The sequence below is a fragment of the Cricetulus griseus genome (genome assembly GCF_003668045.3).
Source record: "Cricetulus griseus strain 17A/GY chromosome 1 unlocalized genomic scaffold, alternate assembly CriGri-PICRH-1.0 chr1_1, whole genome shotgun sequence".
Taxonomy (NCBI): Eukaryota; Metazoa; Chordata; class Mammalia; order Rodentia; family Cricetidae; genus Cricetulus; species Cricetulus griseus.
Window position 1 is genome coordinate 97,124,025 of NW_023276807.1, and position 17,904 is coordinate 97,141,928.

Sequence of the window (17,904 nt, forward strand, 5' to 3'; positions counted from 1 at the left end):
CATGGTGTTTCAGTGCAGCAATAGAAACTCTAAGACAAATACGATAGCCAAAGGAGAATAAACCAGGTGTCTACCTTCTTCGACCATAAGTTTGATAAACATATCCTAGGATCTCTGCTGAAATTTCATCTGGGTGGTGAATCAGGTTTTGGATCTCCTTTTGCTTTGACAGTAGGATTGTTTCCCCTTGGCTTCAGTTTACACAGATGCTCAGGCATCATTAGGGGATTCATTAATCACAATATGACTTCCTAGAGACCATTCCTCCATGATTATCCAGAAATGGCCTGCATCATTCCCTCTCATTCACAGCTCATCTACTACCAAACATATATGTTTGACTTCTTTCTTCACCTCCCAGGACCCATAAGCCCTTGTGTTTACACACAGCAATCAACAGTTCCTTACAGTGTTTGCTTGTTTGCTTGTGATTTAAAAGTGAGTTACCTTGTTTTTTTTTTTCATGATATACAAGAATTGGCAATTTACAGTTATAAGAACATTATACAATGAAGCATTTAATACTATACACTTTAGATACTCATATATATATATTCGTGTATTCTAAGAGCTTAACTTGAAAGGACTAATACATTTGAAAATAAGAATGAAAGAACAAAAGAAAATCTTAAGTTACCCTCTATTTCCAGAGTTAAATCTTGAGCTTCAAGAAGGAAGAAAATAGCTTATATGTTGTAGCCTTCTAACATATAAGTCCCCCATCTCTCTCTCTCTCTCTCTCTCTCTCTCTCTCTGTGTGTGTGTGTGTGTGTGTGTGTGTGAGAGAGAGAGAGAGAGAGAGAGAGAGAGAGAGAGAGATATGTGGGGAGTACGTGTGTTGTGCTTGTGTGGCGTATATGTGGAGAGAGAATGTGTGTGTGTGTGTGTGTGTGTGTGTGTGTGTGTGTGTGTGTGTGTGTGTGTGTGTGTGTCTAATACTTTAATCCTTGGAGCTGCAGATGGATTTGGTTTTTATTGTTTTTAACTCTTAAACATTCTTTTCTCATTTTACATACCAATCCCAGTTGCCACTCCTTCCCTTCCTCCTGCTCTCCCCCACCCCCATCCACTCCTCAGAGAGAGTGAGGCTTCCCATGGGAAGTCACGTAAGGATAGACTTGTTTTTTACAATCCTATTCTGTATACTGAGTAGCAATTCACTGGCTCAGCTGTCATACTGCCTCAGTCCTGCAGCTTTCCAAGGCTCCTTTCCTCACTTGTGTGGTTCAGATAATGAGGTGATGCACACCTTATGTCTAAGACAGCTGCAGGCCTTGTGATTCTCTGGACAGTCACTTTGTTAAAAAGCAATGCCCTCAGAGAAGAGATTCCAATGGCCTGCTGTGTTTCTGACATTGTGACCAAGCTAAGTCACCACCTGTTTTTTGATTCTGACTTTGGCCAACTGCCTTTAGAGAGTCCCTGTGCATTGAAAGCACTGTTGGAATCTGAGGAAGAAGCTATTCTTAAATAAGATCTTCCAGAAGCAGCACAACATTGGATTCATGTACATTTAATTAACATGTGTTGTTCTTGAAAGCAAATGCCCAGTCCACCTTCATGCTTGGAGCTATCACATAGCATGAAAAGTCTTATTTGGATTGTGTTGGACCAGCTGCACCAAGATGTTTTGGGAAACACCTGTTGTGTTTTAAGAGTAAAGAATCATTTAACAGCATGGCAAACAGTGGTCTCCATTGTCCTGTTATGAGCCAGCTGGCACACACCACATTCAGGCCCAGTTATTTGTCTCAAGTTCCTCCATATACATTACAGAGATGCCTTCCTTTCTAGTCTATGCCTTATCTATGCCTACAGACTGTATCAGAACATCTGAGTACTTTAGGAAGCCTTAACACACTGTATTACTAACATAGCAATGAAGTTGAAACCTTCTATGTTATAGGATAAATTTCTGAGTCACTTGGCTTCCTTCTGTGGTCATTTCTCAGGATAGAAACCCAATCATTCTCCTCTGGGATAGTGACTTTGTCTTATTTGATCCCCTTGCTCCCTGTGAAACAACAGTTTCCATAGTGCAGACCTATTTTAGCTAAAGCAGATATCTGTGTTATCTGTGCTCTAATATGAGGAGATATCAGCTGCTTGGTAGATGGCACAGATGCCAACTTGTCTGTCTAGTGATGCCAGTCAGTACTGGGAGCTGGGAGACTGCTGTGAACAGCAGTGAAAGAGGAGTTTGGAGCCCCAGGGTCAGGGTTTATTTCTTCAAGCCTTATCAATATGCTTTTAAGTTTATAATTCCAAGAATGTTTAAAACAGATTCAAATTTCCATGGGAATTCTAAAGAAAATGTAAGGGAACCTCATTAACATATAAGATGGGAGAAATGCAGGAGCAATAACAATTAATTTTAATTAACTATGCATGAACAATATTTTCTGAAAGTTACTGGGTCCCTAAGCTTTGAGATGGAACAGGCACAAAATAGGGGTGCAAGAGCAAACATACAGTTTAGGACATCTCTTCCCTAAGTGCCAAAGGAGAGTGGAGGGGGCAAGTTCTCCTGAGTGTGGTGTGGGAGAACTCTGATTTCAGTCTTCTGCCTGCCATGAGGGGGTTTGAGGAAGTGCAGACAATACCTCTATCCTAGAGGCTCCTTTCAGCAGGGCTGTGAATCTCCCAAACTATCCTATTAGTATACATTTGAGCATTCAATTTACTATGGACATTACACTAGAAAGGAAGAAAATAGCAATCAGAACAAAACAAAAAGCAATATCAGAAAATGGGAGAATTTTTACTCAGAGAGAGCCTTCCCTCATGCCACCAAATGAGGAGAATCAAGCTCAAGAGCTGAGCCAAGTGGAGCCCAAGAGCTTCCACACTAATAGTTGTCAAGAAGTATATGTGATCATGTGTCAGACACCAGGGACAGGACCAGTGAGGAATGGTATGGGAGAAGACACCCTCCTATGAATTGGGTCTGGGTACTCGGAAGGTCACAGTCAGTTCGAGGGACAGAGAGCCACAGCCCAAGGTGGGGTGGAACTAGTGGATGTTCCCAGCCCAGCCTTTCCTTAGAAAAAAATAAATAAACAAGTCTTCCCTGAGAATTGGTGCTGCAAACCCTGCCCTTACTATGCTTGGGAAATGATGTTGTACTGACTTCCTCAAACAAACAAAATCCCACGCTGAGAATTGGTGGAAGCCATCCAAAGTCTGGTCACAAGTCAGAAGCCCGAGAAAGTGTCTGAGAGAGGAACAGAGGTAAAGGAGCCAGAAGCAATTGCCAGCAATAAAATCCCAACCAAAAAATGAACTCACAGATTAAAAAAAAAAAGGCTTCATAATATATGAGGAAGCAAGAAGCCATGAATAAAATGTTCATGACCAGATGTTCAAACCATTCTGGTATTAGGATGTCTGATACAGGAGTCTTAAAAAGTATGATTAGTAATTTAAAAGAAGTAGTAGTGAGCATTAAATTATCAGAATAAATGCCAAGCCAAATAGGGAAAAACTGAAGCTTGTAGAAATAAGATAAAAGTTACTGATATTAGGAGTTGAAAACTTAGAACAGCAGATTAATATATATCAAGAACTAATAAAGATTAGATGAGAGTATATTGTATTAAAATATTCTCTATTTAAAAAGATATGAGAGCCTGCTGCATGTCTTTAATCCCAGCACTCAAGAGGCAGAGACAGGTGGATCTCTGTGAGTTTGAGGGCAGCCTGGTCTACAGAGTGAGTTCCAGGACAGGCTCCAAAGCTACACAGAGAAACCCAGTCTTAACACCCTCCCAGCAAAAACAATAACTTAAAAAATTAGTTTATAATATATTTATGCCACTCTTCCCCATCCATTTCCTCCCTCCAACCCTTTCCAGCCTTGTCCTCTGCTACTCTTGTTCAAATTCATAACCTCTTTCTCTTTAATTAGTATTACATATATACATTCCTGAGTGTAGAAACACAGCCTGCTCAGTCTGTATCATGTCACTTGTATGTATGTTTTCAGGGCTGACCATTTGATGTTGGATAACCATTTTGTATGCTCTTCGCTGGGGAAAACTCTTTCCCCTACTCTCAGCATTCATTAGTTGTCTGTAGGTTTTGTCTAGGGTTGAAGCTTCCTGAGCTTTCCCCAGCCATAGTAGCATGTCTATTGCTATTATTTTGTTCTGGTCCATGTTTAAGAGGCATGTTGGTGAGATACCATGACTATAGCTTCCCTGACATTTTTAAGAGACACAGTTTCACAGCAAACTCCTTTTTCCTCTGACTTTTAAAATCTTTCTACCCTACCTTCTGCAATGGTACCCGAGCCTTAGATTCAAGAGTTCTGTACAGCAACATTTCATTAGGTTAAACATACATCCTAAAATTTCTACTAACTTATAAGGTTAGAAAATAACATGAAGCTAAAATGCCAGGAACTTGAATATACCAAGTAGTCCTCCTGCAGCTGGGGTCTGTGTTGATGTTCATGGCCCATGTTACCACAGGGGATCATAGGAAACATGCATGTTGAAATCCAAGAGTCATTTTAGTCACCTCACCCCTCACTGGCCTTGGGATAGCTGGACCTACCACTCACTGGACCCACTCCTCATAGGAAATCTTCCCCCCACCAGCCCCACCTTACCCTCCACCCCCTACCTTCCACTACCCCAACACCCTTACCCCTGCACTCAGGAAAGGTAGCCTAGATCCACATCCAACCCAACATCTACCCCCTCTATGACCCTCTGGAGCATGTGAAGAGACTGGTCCTGTGGAACAATAGCTTCAGAATCTCCATGACTAACAGTAACAGCAGGATATTCAATAGGAGTTTTGGCGAAGGTCCAGTGAAGATGCTTCCAATCTTTTGATGGTATGAATGGTTGTGAACTTGTCTCCTGGGAGACGGGAATGTGAGCTGCCATGCATTTTCTCTTACCAAGTAATATGATATTGCTGTTACCAGGAATCGCTTTCACTGGTCGTCTAACATCCTCACAAGGATGTGAGAACCAACATTCAAGTCTCACTCACAGAGGAGCGAAGTGGTTTATTTAGTTTTGTTTTATTTTTAATTAATTTGGGGGGTCCTTTTTGGGGGATACTGCAAGTGTGAGGGGTGGATATGGAAGGACTGGGAGGTGAATGGGATTGGGGTGCATGATGTGAAATTTCAAAGAATCAATGAAGAATTTTGTTATAACAAAAAGATATGGGGCTTTTAGGGGCTGCTAGATCATGAGGAATACTTTATTGCAGGAGTAGGTGCCCTTATTAAAGGGCTTGGCAGATGGTATTTATCTTCTTTGTCTTGTGCCTTAGGAGGACTCAGCTTTCTTCCCTCCAGAGTATGTGGCATCAGGTGTCATCTTCAAGCAGAGTACAGACATTACAGACATCACTGGACAATTGAACCCACTGGAACCCTGACCTTGAGACATGCAGCCTTCAGAACTTGACAAATACACTTTTGTTCTATATAGATATCCAGTCTGTGCTATATATTAGAGGATGGAATGGAGTAAGATGTAGGAGTTTGTGTGTGTGTTTCATAATGAAATAGAAATAAAATAAAATTGATGGTATTGCAAAGCAAGTAGGAGGATGAAGAAATAGGAGAAAATGAAGCTGACTGCATAGTGGTATCTCAGTCCAACATGGAAGCTGATTCACGAGGACATAGTGATCCAGAAAATCTGGTTTCCTCTTCAACTGGGTACATGCATGGCCCTGTTGGAGAAAGAAAAAAATGAAAAGGACAGAATTGTGACAAGATTGGTCAGCAGGCATCAATCAGGTGGCTTTGGATGCCAAAGAGTTTTAAAGGCTCAGAGCAATAGTTCTGCTCATATCTGCATTGTACCATATACCTGGACTTTGCTTCTTGGGAAACTGAAAGGCAGAGATAACTGTGAGGTGCAGTGAGCAGAACCCCTTATCTGAAATGTGTGGTCTGACCTGGGTGCCAAATCTGCTCCCTCATGTCATGAGAACTTAGACCCTTTAGCAAGAGGTGAATATTAAACAGCAGAGCTTCCAGTATCTTAGGAAGCAAAGATACTGTTTTTGTTTTGGGGCAAAAGTGAAAACATCAATCACTTCAAAACAGTCAATAAACAATCAAGGGAAATGGACCTGTTCACACATACTACCAAAGTAATGTGTGCTTGGGAGACACACACTTCTGGCAGCTGTGTCTTATTCCAGCTCAGTCAACCAGTAGACAGATTCACCTGAAGATTTATACCAGGGTAGAAAAAAAGGGGCCACTAAGTCTATGAGAAACACAGAGAGCATAGAGAGAAGCAAGCAACCCACTTCCAATGAGAGATTGCCGGAAGTAAAGGAAGACAGGTCTCTTTGAATTCAAATACCACATTTTATTCTATGTTAAACAAAACCATCACCACATGCTAGAGACATCAGAATGAAACTTCAAAGCTCCCCCAAGGAAAGGCAGGTTGCTGATCTAGTAATGACATTTAGAAAGCACCTAGATTTAGTCAGAAGTAAATGACACAAGACAGAGTCATTCCAACCATTGTGCCCAAGTCCAGTTAACACCTAGAGACCCCCACAAAGGTGCAATGTACAGAAAATAATAGGATGATTTTGTGAGCAGAAAATATTATTTCATAACTTGCTTGATTTTGAGCTACTTGGGGAAAGTTTGAGCTTCATAAAGTATTCTACAAGGAAAGTGATACAGCTTTGGCTACACAGCTAGGAACCCAAAACTGATTTCCATCATGAATGACTCCACTGGGGGATGGCTCCATCATTCTTCCACATCACCCATCCCCGATTTTGCAGTTTTTCTTTTGCATATTGTGAAGTTTTCTGATTGCTTTAGTCTAAGAAGGAAATCTGTCTGGGCTCTGAGCTGCCCAGGACCCCTTCTTCATGTTTATGGCACTGAATGGCCTTGTTTGTGACTTTTATCTGTTTGTTTGTTTGTTTATACTTTTAGATTTACTTATTTCATTTTATGTGTATGATTGGTTTGCCTGCATATATGTATGTGTACACATGCATGTCTGTTGCCTGAAGAAGTTAGAATCAGGCATCATATAGAATGGAACTGGAGTTACAGATGGTTGTAAGTCACCACATTAGTACTGGAAACAAGCAGGATCCTCTGCAAGAACAAGTGCTCTTAACTGTTGAGCCATCTCTTCAGCACTCTGTGTGACTTGTTAAAAGAAAATTAACCTCATGTTTGCAAAGACCAATTTCCTACAATGGCAGATATAAGTGTGCACATGATTTCATTGATTTTCAACAAATGCACTGCATGGGATATTATGACTGACAACTTAGAAAAGAGGATGTGTAGTTTTCAGGAGACAACACAATCAGTGGCAGAATTTGTGCGTGAGGGGACTCAAGAATCTATGTCACATTGATGCTTACACTTATCATCTTGGAGTCCTACTAAGTCTTTATTCTTCAGGTCATTTTGAAGGAAGTTCTTCCCAGAAAGTGCCTGTGTAAGGCAAACAAAAGACAAAATACAAGGGATATCCCTTGAGAAGATCATGAGACCTCAGCCACACACAAAGAATTACAGGCAACGAAGATACTGAGAATGGGAGAAATAGTCTTCCCCAGGGAAGAGCACACCAACTGTTTATGCAATACAAAATGGCCATCCCTCAAAATACATAAATATAAGAAACATTTTATAGCCAGAACAGGTGGTATATAGGTATATATGGCTATAAGTGTGTGTGTGTGTGTGTGTGTGTGTGTGTGTGTGTGTGTGTGTGTGCATATAACAACAATTAAGGAAAAGAGGCCATTAATTTGGAAGAGAGAAAGAAGCAAATATGGGAAGGTTTAGATGGAGGAAGGGGAAGGTGAAAATTATGTAATTATGCTATAATCTGAAAATTAAAAGAAAAAGTTTTTAGGAAGGGTATCTCTGCAACTACTTTCATAGACTGTGTTCCCATGTCCTCACTGAGCACAGTAATACCCACTTCATTTTCACAAACATGAATTGCACAGTTCTCTATGTTGATGGAGTCTCTCCAGTGAATGTTAGGAAAATCTGTTCCCACTCTTGCTACTTCTTCTTAACTTAGGGGAATAGATTTCCCACCAAGAGAGAAGACATGGGGTAAGATTTCAGGGTTTTGAGTAAACAAGAAAAACAGCAGAGTGAGTTAGAGAGCCTTGTACTTCAAACAGCCATGGGAACCTCCTTCTAGAGGAAAGCATTGACTCCATCAACACAGTTCCCACCTCTTTATACATCTGGTTTACATCTATCAGAGGCCATTTAAAGTACTGTTTGTTTATACTAGAAAATCAGTAACTCATATTTAATCTTAGTTAAGATGATCCACTTAGAAAACAATCATAAATGACAAGTGACAGCTTCCCTACCATTTTAGAGTAATATTTCAGATTCTCATTACAATTAAGGAGTTTTGAACAAGCTTTAAAAAATAAGATGGATTTTTTTCGTTTATGCTAGGTTGTAAATGATTTATGTATTCTTTCCATAGGGATGTAGACTTGGGACATCCTTCCAGATATCCATAAAACTAATAAGTAAAGGCCTTCCTGCGAAATGAACCTTTAAGATCATAGCATAGAAACAGCTTCAGCATGAATCTTCATGTTGTTAGATTTCTATCGAGCCTTCAAAGAAAGCTTAAAAAATAACAGCACCTGGCATCTATATCCAATAGATTATTCTGCTGTCCTTAACAGCTCATGACCTCTGGAATATCACACAACTCATCCTACATCGGAAAGGCCATGCATGTTTTCTCAGGCTCCTGGAGACTGAGTGAGCTGAAAAGATGATTGGACTATAGTCCTAGTTGTTCTTTTGTTAACGTTGAATAAGGCTGGAATCATGAGGGGAAAGAGCTCAGTTGAGAGCTTGTATTCAGCAGATTGGCCCATGGGCAAGTCTGGGGGCATTTTCTTAATTGGTTAATTGATGTGAGAGAAACCTAGGCACTTTAAGTGTTATCACTGTTGACAGATGGACCTAGATTGTATGAAAAAGCAGACCTAACAAGTCTTGTGGAACAAGGATGTAGGTATTGCTCTTCTATGGTCTTTGCTTCAGTTCCTGATTCCAGGTTCTTTCCCTGGCTGCCTTCTCTGACTTCTGTCAGTGATGGACTATGACCTGGGAGATGAAAGAAATCCTTTTCCTCCACAAGTTACCTTTGTAAAAATCATAGCAATAAAAAGAAAATGAATGCAATTCCCCTCCAAGCTCATTTATGTCTCTGTTTCAAACAGCATCACCTAGACTCTTCACTAGAAATCTTTCTTTGGTTCTGATCTAGATCCCAGAAGGCCTAGAATTTAGAAGATCTGCCCCAATGTTTTATGTGTCCAAAAATAGGAATAGAAAATGTCCATGGGGTGTACTGCTATAGAACACTTGGAGTTTGTTTCCATTTTGGAAATATTTTGTATATGTGGAAAATGTGTGTTTATAATTACAAATATGAATGAATTAATACTGGCAATTTGCATGGAAGCCATCTTCTATCATTGCCTTGAACTAATTGTTCTTATTCCTCTCACAACATCTCTCTCTTTATACATATATATCATATATAAATACATAATACATAATATATATAAATGCATATTTATATATAATATGTGTATACCAGTGTATGTACCGGTGTAGTAAATGTGTACACACACAAGAACATTATACAGTTACTGAAACTGTGACATTGTTTGAAATGAAGTTAGCCCTTAAAGAGACACCCAGACCTTAGTACAACTGATGCCATGATGGAAGTACCATTCAGGCCTTGGAACCCAGCCAGCATGTAGGCAGTAACAGCAGCCAAAACAAGAACAAAGGCCTAATCCATCTAAGTCCATAGTTCTAAGAAATCTCCTTGTACACTAAGCTTGTCTTTGGGCTTCTGTACTTCTGCTTCTGGCTAGCTGTTTTAGCTGAGGCGTGTCAACCCACAATGTCGTTTGCGTGTTTAAAACTCACCCTGAGAATGTCTCAGGACTGCAAATTGGGTCCCCAACACCCAATGTAGTTGTCAGCTGGCTAATAAATACTTTCTACTGGATTGAACCTATGATGGATACCTTACAATATATTAACATTGTAAAGGGGGGAGATGTATGTAGGGAGTACTTATAAATGCATACATAATTTCATGTTTCTACTAGATATATATGTATGTTCTTCTTTCTGTGTATGTATGGAAGTCCAGAGTGTAGCCATACTTTTCTGTTCCCGTTATTTTCCATACTCTAGGATGTGAAGATGCAGACCCTATGCTATTGGTAGGAAAGCAGACCAGTGCTGTCATGGAAAATACTGAGAATGCCCCTCAAAACATGAAGATACATCTACCATTGATGCAGAAACTGACTGCTGTTTCTCTACCTGACCAAATCAGGCTCCAACACTAGGATCTACTGGTCCAGGTGAGGCTTACTGGACAGGCTGATCTCTGGCTCCACCCAAGGTACCATAATTGCCTGTAGGACCAAAGTCAGTAGCATGAAATGGTCCCATATCTTGGGCTCAAGGAAGTACTTCATGTGCTGCAGTAACATTTTTATGGACCAAAGGGCTTTTGGACTTGACAGCTCAAATTGAGGCCATTCAAATTTGCCTTTGCTCTGTAATCTTGTGGGATTTGCAAGTAGTGAGATAACACAGAGCAAGAGATCTGGGACTAATTTTTGGCTTTTCTTGGAAACATCTGCATGATTTGGGGCAAGCTATTTAGCCTGGCTGGACTTCAGGTCCTAACATTGCTTCAAAGAGTTGCTATCAAGCCTAAACAAAATGAGTCTAAAATTGCTCAGAACTTTCTGTATTGGTTGGTAAGAACATTTCTTTTTCAAAACCATGCCTTTTATAGGAATGAACCCTCTTCAGCTACAGCAAAAAAGGAGATTATTTTATTTTCATATACTTTGCTACCTGGTCAACAACCCAGGCTTTCCACAAATGTTTATTGGATTAGTACAACAATGCATGCATAAAACCATAAGACTGGATTGTGCAAGATGGAGTCTGCAGAAGCCAGGGATTTCCTGTTCACTCTGGCTTGTGCCCCAAGAAAGTCACAGTGGAACTGTACAGGGCACTGTGCTAAAATGTTGCCCTAGTATCAGGGCAGTGAGTTTTTAAAAATGTATTTCTGTGTGATTGTGTGGAGTTGCTTCTCTATGACTTGTTGAATGGCAGCTAAGAGTTTCTGCTTCCTGAGAAGAGTCCACTCTCACTAGGAAGAGCTGACAGCACAGGCCAGGGGAAGCAGTGGGTTTCAAGGCAGGGCTTGAAAGAGCAGGCTTTGGTAACATCAGCTGGAGGTACTACAAGCACCTGCAAAAACAGTGCTAGGGTTTTGTTCTGAAATCAATTTCTCTGTTTATCCAGAACATATACTACAAAGAGCAACACAGCAACATGCACACTGATACACATATGTGAACACTACAGCAAACTTGATCCTATCCAAAGTCAAGAAGCAATTAATACACACAAACATACACACATGCACAGGTACACATACATACAGATATAAGCACACCCTGATATACATACATAAACATACAAACACCCATCGACATGCATAGGTACACAGATGTGCATGTGTATATATTATTGTGCACACAGATGTAAATTCATGGGTAGAGCACATAGATGCACAGAAGCAATAAAGCAATTTTCCTAGCAACTGAATCATTTTGATTATTTTCACAAACCACACTCACTTTTTGCACAAATGCCTGGCATTCGATATTTGCTTGACATGTATCAGAGATTTTTGAATAAAAGCAGAAGATATTATCCTTTCTCCCCTAAACAAGTCCATCTCCTCACTCTGATTGCAGAGTAGTGTGGGCACTGGGTTGACCCCATGCTCCTCTTTTAAAAAACTGGGCAGATTCGCCAAGGAATTGCTCAAGTTCACCCCTCTTAGCTCAATTTACAGGCAGAATAGGAGTGGAAGGTCACATTCTTCCAAACTTAGAACCTTGTTTGAAAGCAAAGCTTCCTGAACCACAAGATGAAAGAAACACACACACACACAGCTTGTGACGAAGGCTCTTTGGACATTAAATAGCTTATTAAATAGCACTTTGATGGATTACAGTAAGTGTAAATAAATTAGAAACATATGGACTGGATTTCATTGAAACATGAGTGGATTTGGGTCACAAGAAAAATGACTTTAACACAACAAACAAACAAACACAATCTTAGAAATACTTCATATTACTGAGCTTCGAGAAACACCCATGGTCATTTTTAGCTTTTATAAAGCTGAATTATCAGGAAATGAAAGAAAGCAACTTGTTTTCTTGATTATTATTCAAAATAGACATTTGTGAGTATAGACTTCACTAAACACATTTGTATGTTTTGAAAACGCTGCATGGTTACTGTCCATTTCATCTGACACAGCCATGTTTTCGGGCTAAAAAACTATACATCACTTTCTCTGGGTCATTAAAAGCCGACATGTCCTTCATCTCACAGGTAAAGCTTTCACAGATGACTTAATTCAGATTCTTTTTAGAAAGACTTTGCTGCTTACCCAGTTTAGAGCTTCATTTTATAAAATCAAAGGGCCAGTGTTCCAGGTTGCTTGGAATCAAGGCCTGTTCTTGCAGAGTTGAGAATTCTCCACCAAGCTTATGTGTTTCCAAGTCCAAATCGTGTGGAGCCAGTGTGGAAATCAGTGATATGGTTCATAAATAATGGACTTAGCCTGAGGCACACTCACCTGGCCAGTGGAGATTTCTTAGTGGGACTGAGCTCTTGTTCTATCTGAGTGGCTTTCTCAGCACAGTGCTCATTTTGCAAGCATTGCTTATGTAGTTGAAAACAGGTAGAGAGTGGAGAAGGGCTTTATGATAGCAGGAGAATTATACCTATGAGCGCCCATTATCTCCTCTTGGTTTATTCTTTGCTGTCAAGTATGATGGTTTCTTCCTATTCATTGCCTTCTCTAAAATTCACAGAAAACTAATGGAGACATCTCCCTCTTGCTCTCCCAGAATTCTTGGCGGCCTGCAAGAATCACATCCTGTTGTGACTTGGGACCCTCACAGTATAGGAGTAACTTAGAAAACTCCATTTCCCTGGTCCCCAGTTTAAATGACCTACAGCAGGCCTATGGATTTATATGTATGTACCATGGGTTGTAAAATGAAAAGAGGCCCCCAAGAGACACCTAGAAGCATCTTCCAATAACTTCAAATTCTAGGTAGCATTGCTCTTCCATCTCAAAATAAAGCAAAATACCTGCTTGCCATGTCATCACCACCTGTGCAGGCTCCTCCAAGGCCTTCCTTGCTGAGATGCAGGTAAGGGATGGGAGCTGTTCCTCTTCCAGCTGGCTGTGAACCTGTAGAAGACAGAATAAAGCCTCTACTCCACCTCCAGTTCTAGCCACATGAGGCCTCTAGGAGGAAACAGAGGAAACCCACACAAGTCTTAAGTCTCCCATTTACTCCATGAGCTCACTTGTTCTTGGAGAGATTGACACAAAAGTCCCCACACCCCCAGGGAAGCTTTGCAATGGTGGTTTCTTGGGAGGCTCTGAATGTCAGGAAGATTATTACAGGGCTGTTATGAATATGTTCATTTCTCCTAACTCTACCTATGCCATCCACTCAGCACCAGCAGAGAGCATGGCCAAAGCTGTCCTGGACATGATTTATAGCTGTCAACTCAGACGTTTCAGAGGTCTTATGGAAAGGTCATGTAGTTTTCCTATAAAGAGAAGAATATAAAATTTTTTTTCATTTGAAAGAAAGGTCATGTTGACAATTTGAGAATGTTAAAAGTCTTTTCTTAGAGAATGTTTCCATCCCTTTTGGAAACTTGAAATAATCATTCCCTTATATTGATGGCACTTTACAGTTTATAAACACTTTCTATTTTTGCAACATGATAATATAAGTTAGCTCACAATTCCCACTAATGGCTTCCTAGTGTTCTTTGATTTTTCCTGCACTCATCAGGCCCAAAGAACAACATATGAATAGCCAACACAGGGGCTCTTGAAAGAGGCAGAAGCTTGAATACAGGGCATCAGTTCCCACAGGAACTACTCTTTTGAGGCAGAGGCAGCAACGTTAGAACTTAATTTTGACGTTGGAGCACCTAGCAATTACATAAAATTTAGCAAGCAAGCTTTCTTTGAAGCTCCATTTTCCCATTTGGAAAGTTAAGAGTCTGATGTCTAAATCCCAGGGCTGTCATGAGGATAAAGGTGATATACATTTGAAGTCACCCTGGGAACTCATTTCTGGCTCTGTGCAGTGCTCCTGTGTTTCTTCTTTGGATACTGTGATGGTCATATTGAATGAAGGGTGGTGTAAATAAGGAGTCATCATGACACACATGAGGCTCAGTGTATGAAGAGCTATGTTGTCATCATTTATATGTGTCCCTTTGAATTGTTGAACATTCAGTCTTAAAAAGTGCCCACAATGAAACCAGTTGGTGGTGGTGCATACCTTTAATACCAGCACTTGGGAGACAGAGATAGACAGATCTCAGTGAGCTTGAGGCCAGCCTGCTCTACAGAGTGAGTTCCAGGATAGCCAGGACTGTTGCACAGAGAAACCCTGCCTCAAATAAACAAACAAACAAACAAAAAAGTTCCCACAATGAAACTCTTAACTTTCATCCTAGATAAGCATCCTGCCCCTTGGAAAATGGCACCACTGTTGTCCAAGCTGGAAATAGGAAGACGACATAGAAAACTTTTCCTTTAACTTCAAGATCTAAAACCAAAACCAGCTCCAAACACCACTGGGCAGAAAATGACAATCTTTCTGGTCCTGGGTGTTTTGAGCTACTGTCTACTGATCTGATAGGCTGAGTACAGACTTCAAGGAATTGGAGCCTTACTCTTGGTTCACTTTAGGATTCATGAGCAGCAAGGAAAATGGTGCCTGACACATTGATCACAATCCTGCCATTGTTTAGGAAAGGACAGATGGGCCATAATCTGGCCTTCTCTAAGTCTTTAAAACATAGAGTCTTGTTGGTCTAACTTATTAAGGGTTAAATCCCAACAGGCTGAGCATCAGGAAGAAATTGATTCTGTGTTTTCCTTTTCTTGTTGAGTATAGGATTCTAAGCATCCACCACCTGAGCCCCCAGTTCCCTTCTGGGGTTTCGAGAATGAAGTTCGGCATCTCCATATATGTCTAATGACACCTTTGGACAATCAAATGCTGGCATTTCTTGGGCATCCAGATGAGTGAAGCTGCTGTGGAAGAAGGTGTGCTCATCTGAAACCACCATGCTCTTTTAGTTGGACCCTTTCTTAGTTTTTCTCATGGCCATTATGGCAAAGTCTATGCAATAGCACACCCTTCATGCTATTGAGCCATATCCAATATGGAGCAACAATGTTGCGGGAAATATTTATAGGAACACAGAACATTTTAGAAAAGAGGCATAAAAGTCATCACAAGTACACCCTCAGCATCTCCATCTTATAGATCCACAGTGAAACATCAGTGCTTGAAGCCAATACAGGTACAGCGCAGATTCTGTGGAGTTTTGCCAGCCACATGTGAACTCACCTATGTATACATAAATGTTTGGGGGAATATTTATGTCAATTTGTCATATCAATAGCTTTAAGAAGCTGTTGCAAAAATTAAGATGCAGAACTTCTCTACTACTACATTTCCTCTTTCAAAAAACAGGTTTCATCCCACACAGCTATCCTGGCCACCATCTTGGAAATGTTAAAATAAAAAGAAGTATGCATATGTAGCCATCTGAGAGTAACTTCCTAACAAATTCAATTATACCAGCAGTTCATCAAAGATGGGCTGTATTGCAACACTGTGTTCATTTTTATTTCTGAGTCTCATTTCTTACAGGAACCACCTGGCCAATTGCAACATCACCACGATGTGGGTTGGTGGCCCATTGCACAGTGCTACTGAAATGACAAGTTCAGCAAAGACACCAATACTGTGTAAAGGTATCATTGGCACTACATAAAGCCAAGCCAGACTTGGAGGAAAAGAAGTCAAGACAGAAGTTATGAACAAAGACACATGTGGATAACATCTTACTGAATATGGACTTAGCAATAATAGAATATTTATTATTATTATTTAGTCAATTTGATGATTATGAGCATTTTATTACTTTTCATAATGATATCACTTTCCCAGGATTAGTGAAGTATACATTTTTTTGTAGGAAAGAAAGCTGTGAATGCTGTGGATGTAGAAACACATATGTCTTTATAAGTTCTAGTCTCAGAGTGTAGTAAAGGTTGACATGATGTCATCATGAAGTTCTTACAAATGTTTCTCATAACTTAGAAATTTCTGAATCTGTTATTTATTGCAATTTTTCAAAGCTGATCTAAACTCTTCATCTGAATGAAAAGCTGTGACATATATATATATATATATATATATATATATACAAAATATGTTGATATTTTATATGTACACATGTGTGTAGTATCTATTTACATAGTAGATATGCATACTAATGTATGTGTACAAGGTGTGATTGTATACATGCATGATCATATATACATGTATGTGCTTTGTTATAAAATATATATATATATGTTTATGTTATAAGCTTTATTCTGTATACATAATAAATATATTATTCTATACATTGTGTTATTCAGCTTTCCATTGCTCTACCAAAGTATCTTAAATGGTCCACTTAAAGAGAGAAAGATTTACTTTGGCTCATGGTTTCACAGGTTTCCTGGCTACTTTCTTGCTATCTCTATGTCTGTTGCAGCACAGTAGGTCATGATAAGGGTACATGGTAGAAACTGCTCACCTGCCAGTGGCAAGGAGGCACAGGAAGATAGAAAAGTGCCAGGATTGTGATAGCACATTCAGGAGAACACCCGGGGGTCCTGTCTCTTTCTACATAGGTCCAAACTTCCAGAGGTTGGACCACCTCCTAATAGCATCATGGAGACCAAATGTTCAATATAAGGGTAATGGGGGACATTCCAGAGACTATCATGTATACACATAATATTGCATACACAGAGAACATGTAAAGTCTTGTATAGCATATATGATCATGGGGAAGAAGTCTTTTTAGTATTAACAACTTGGAGAGTAGAAAGGCATGAGTGAGAGGAAACAGAAACATTCATACATTTTCTAATGTGCCAGGCAGTGGTGGCACACACCTTTAATACCAGCAATCAGGAGGCAAAGGCAGACGAATCTCTGTAAGTTTGAGAACAGCCTGTTCTACAGAGTGAATTCCAGACTAGCCAGTGTTTCACAGTGGAAATCCTGTCTCTAAACAAAGAAACAAAGAAACAAAGAAAACATTTCCCTAAAGTAATGGATAGCAAAGTTTGCATAAATAAATTTAAAAATGTCCCAATACTTCATAGCATGAGCAAACCAGGGTCCTTAGGCATCTCAATTTCCAGCAACTCCAAACCAGGATGACTGAAGAAGCCTAGGAAATATCATGGAACAATGCAGCCTTTTGCAGAAGCACCCTGTTATTGGGATACCTTCCTTTCCACACTTGCTGACTATTTGCTAACTTCCTGTATGGTAGGGATTGCCCTGATTAATGCAGTAAAAATAATAAATAAGACACATATTCTGCCTATAAATACTTCACCATCTACGGGGGGTACTAATCCATAAATAATCAACCACCATGTGGGGGAGGTTTGTGAATGTAGAATGATCTGATACATGGAACGGGAGGAAAGACAGATAGACAGAGGCCTCCAAACCAGGGAGTCCTGTATGTCATTTATTCCTTGGGCTTGGCTCATAGTGGGTGTGTGTGTTCATGTGTGCAGGTGTGTGCATTCAACTGTGCATGTGTGTGTACACTCATGTTCTGATTATAAAATACTCTGAGTGCTCAACTCTATCATCCTTCCCCCTTCCAACACTTAGGGAACTTTGCAG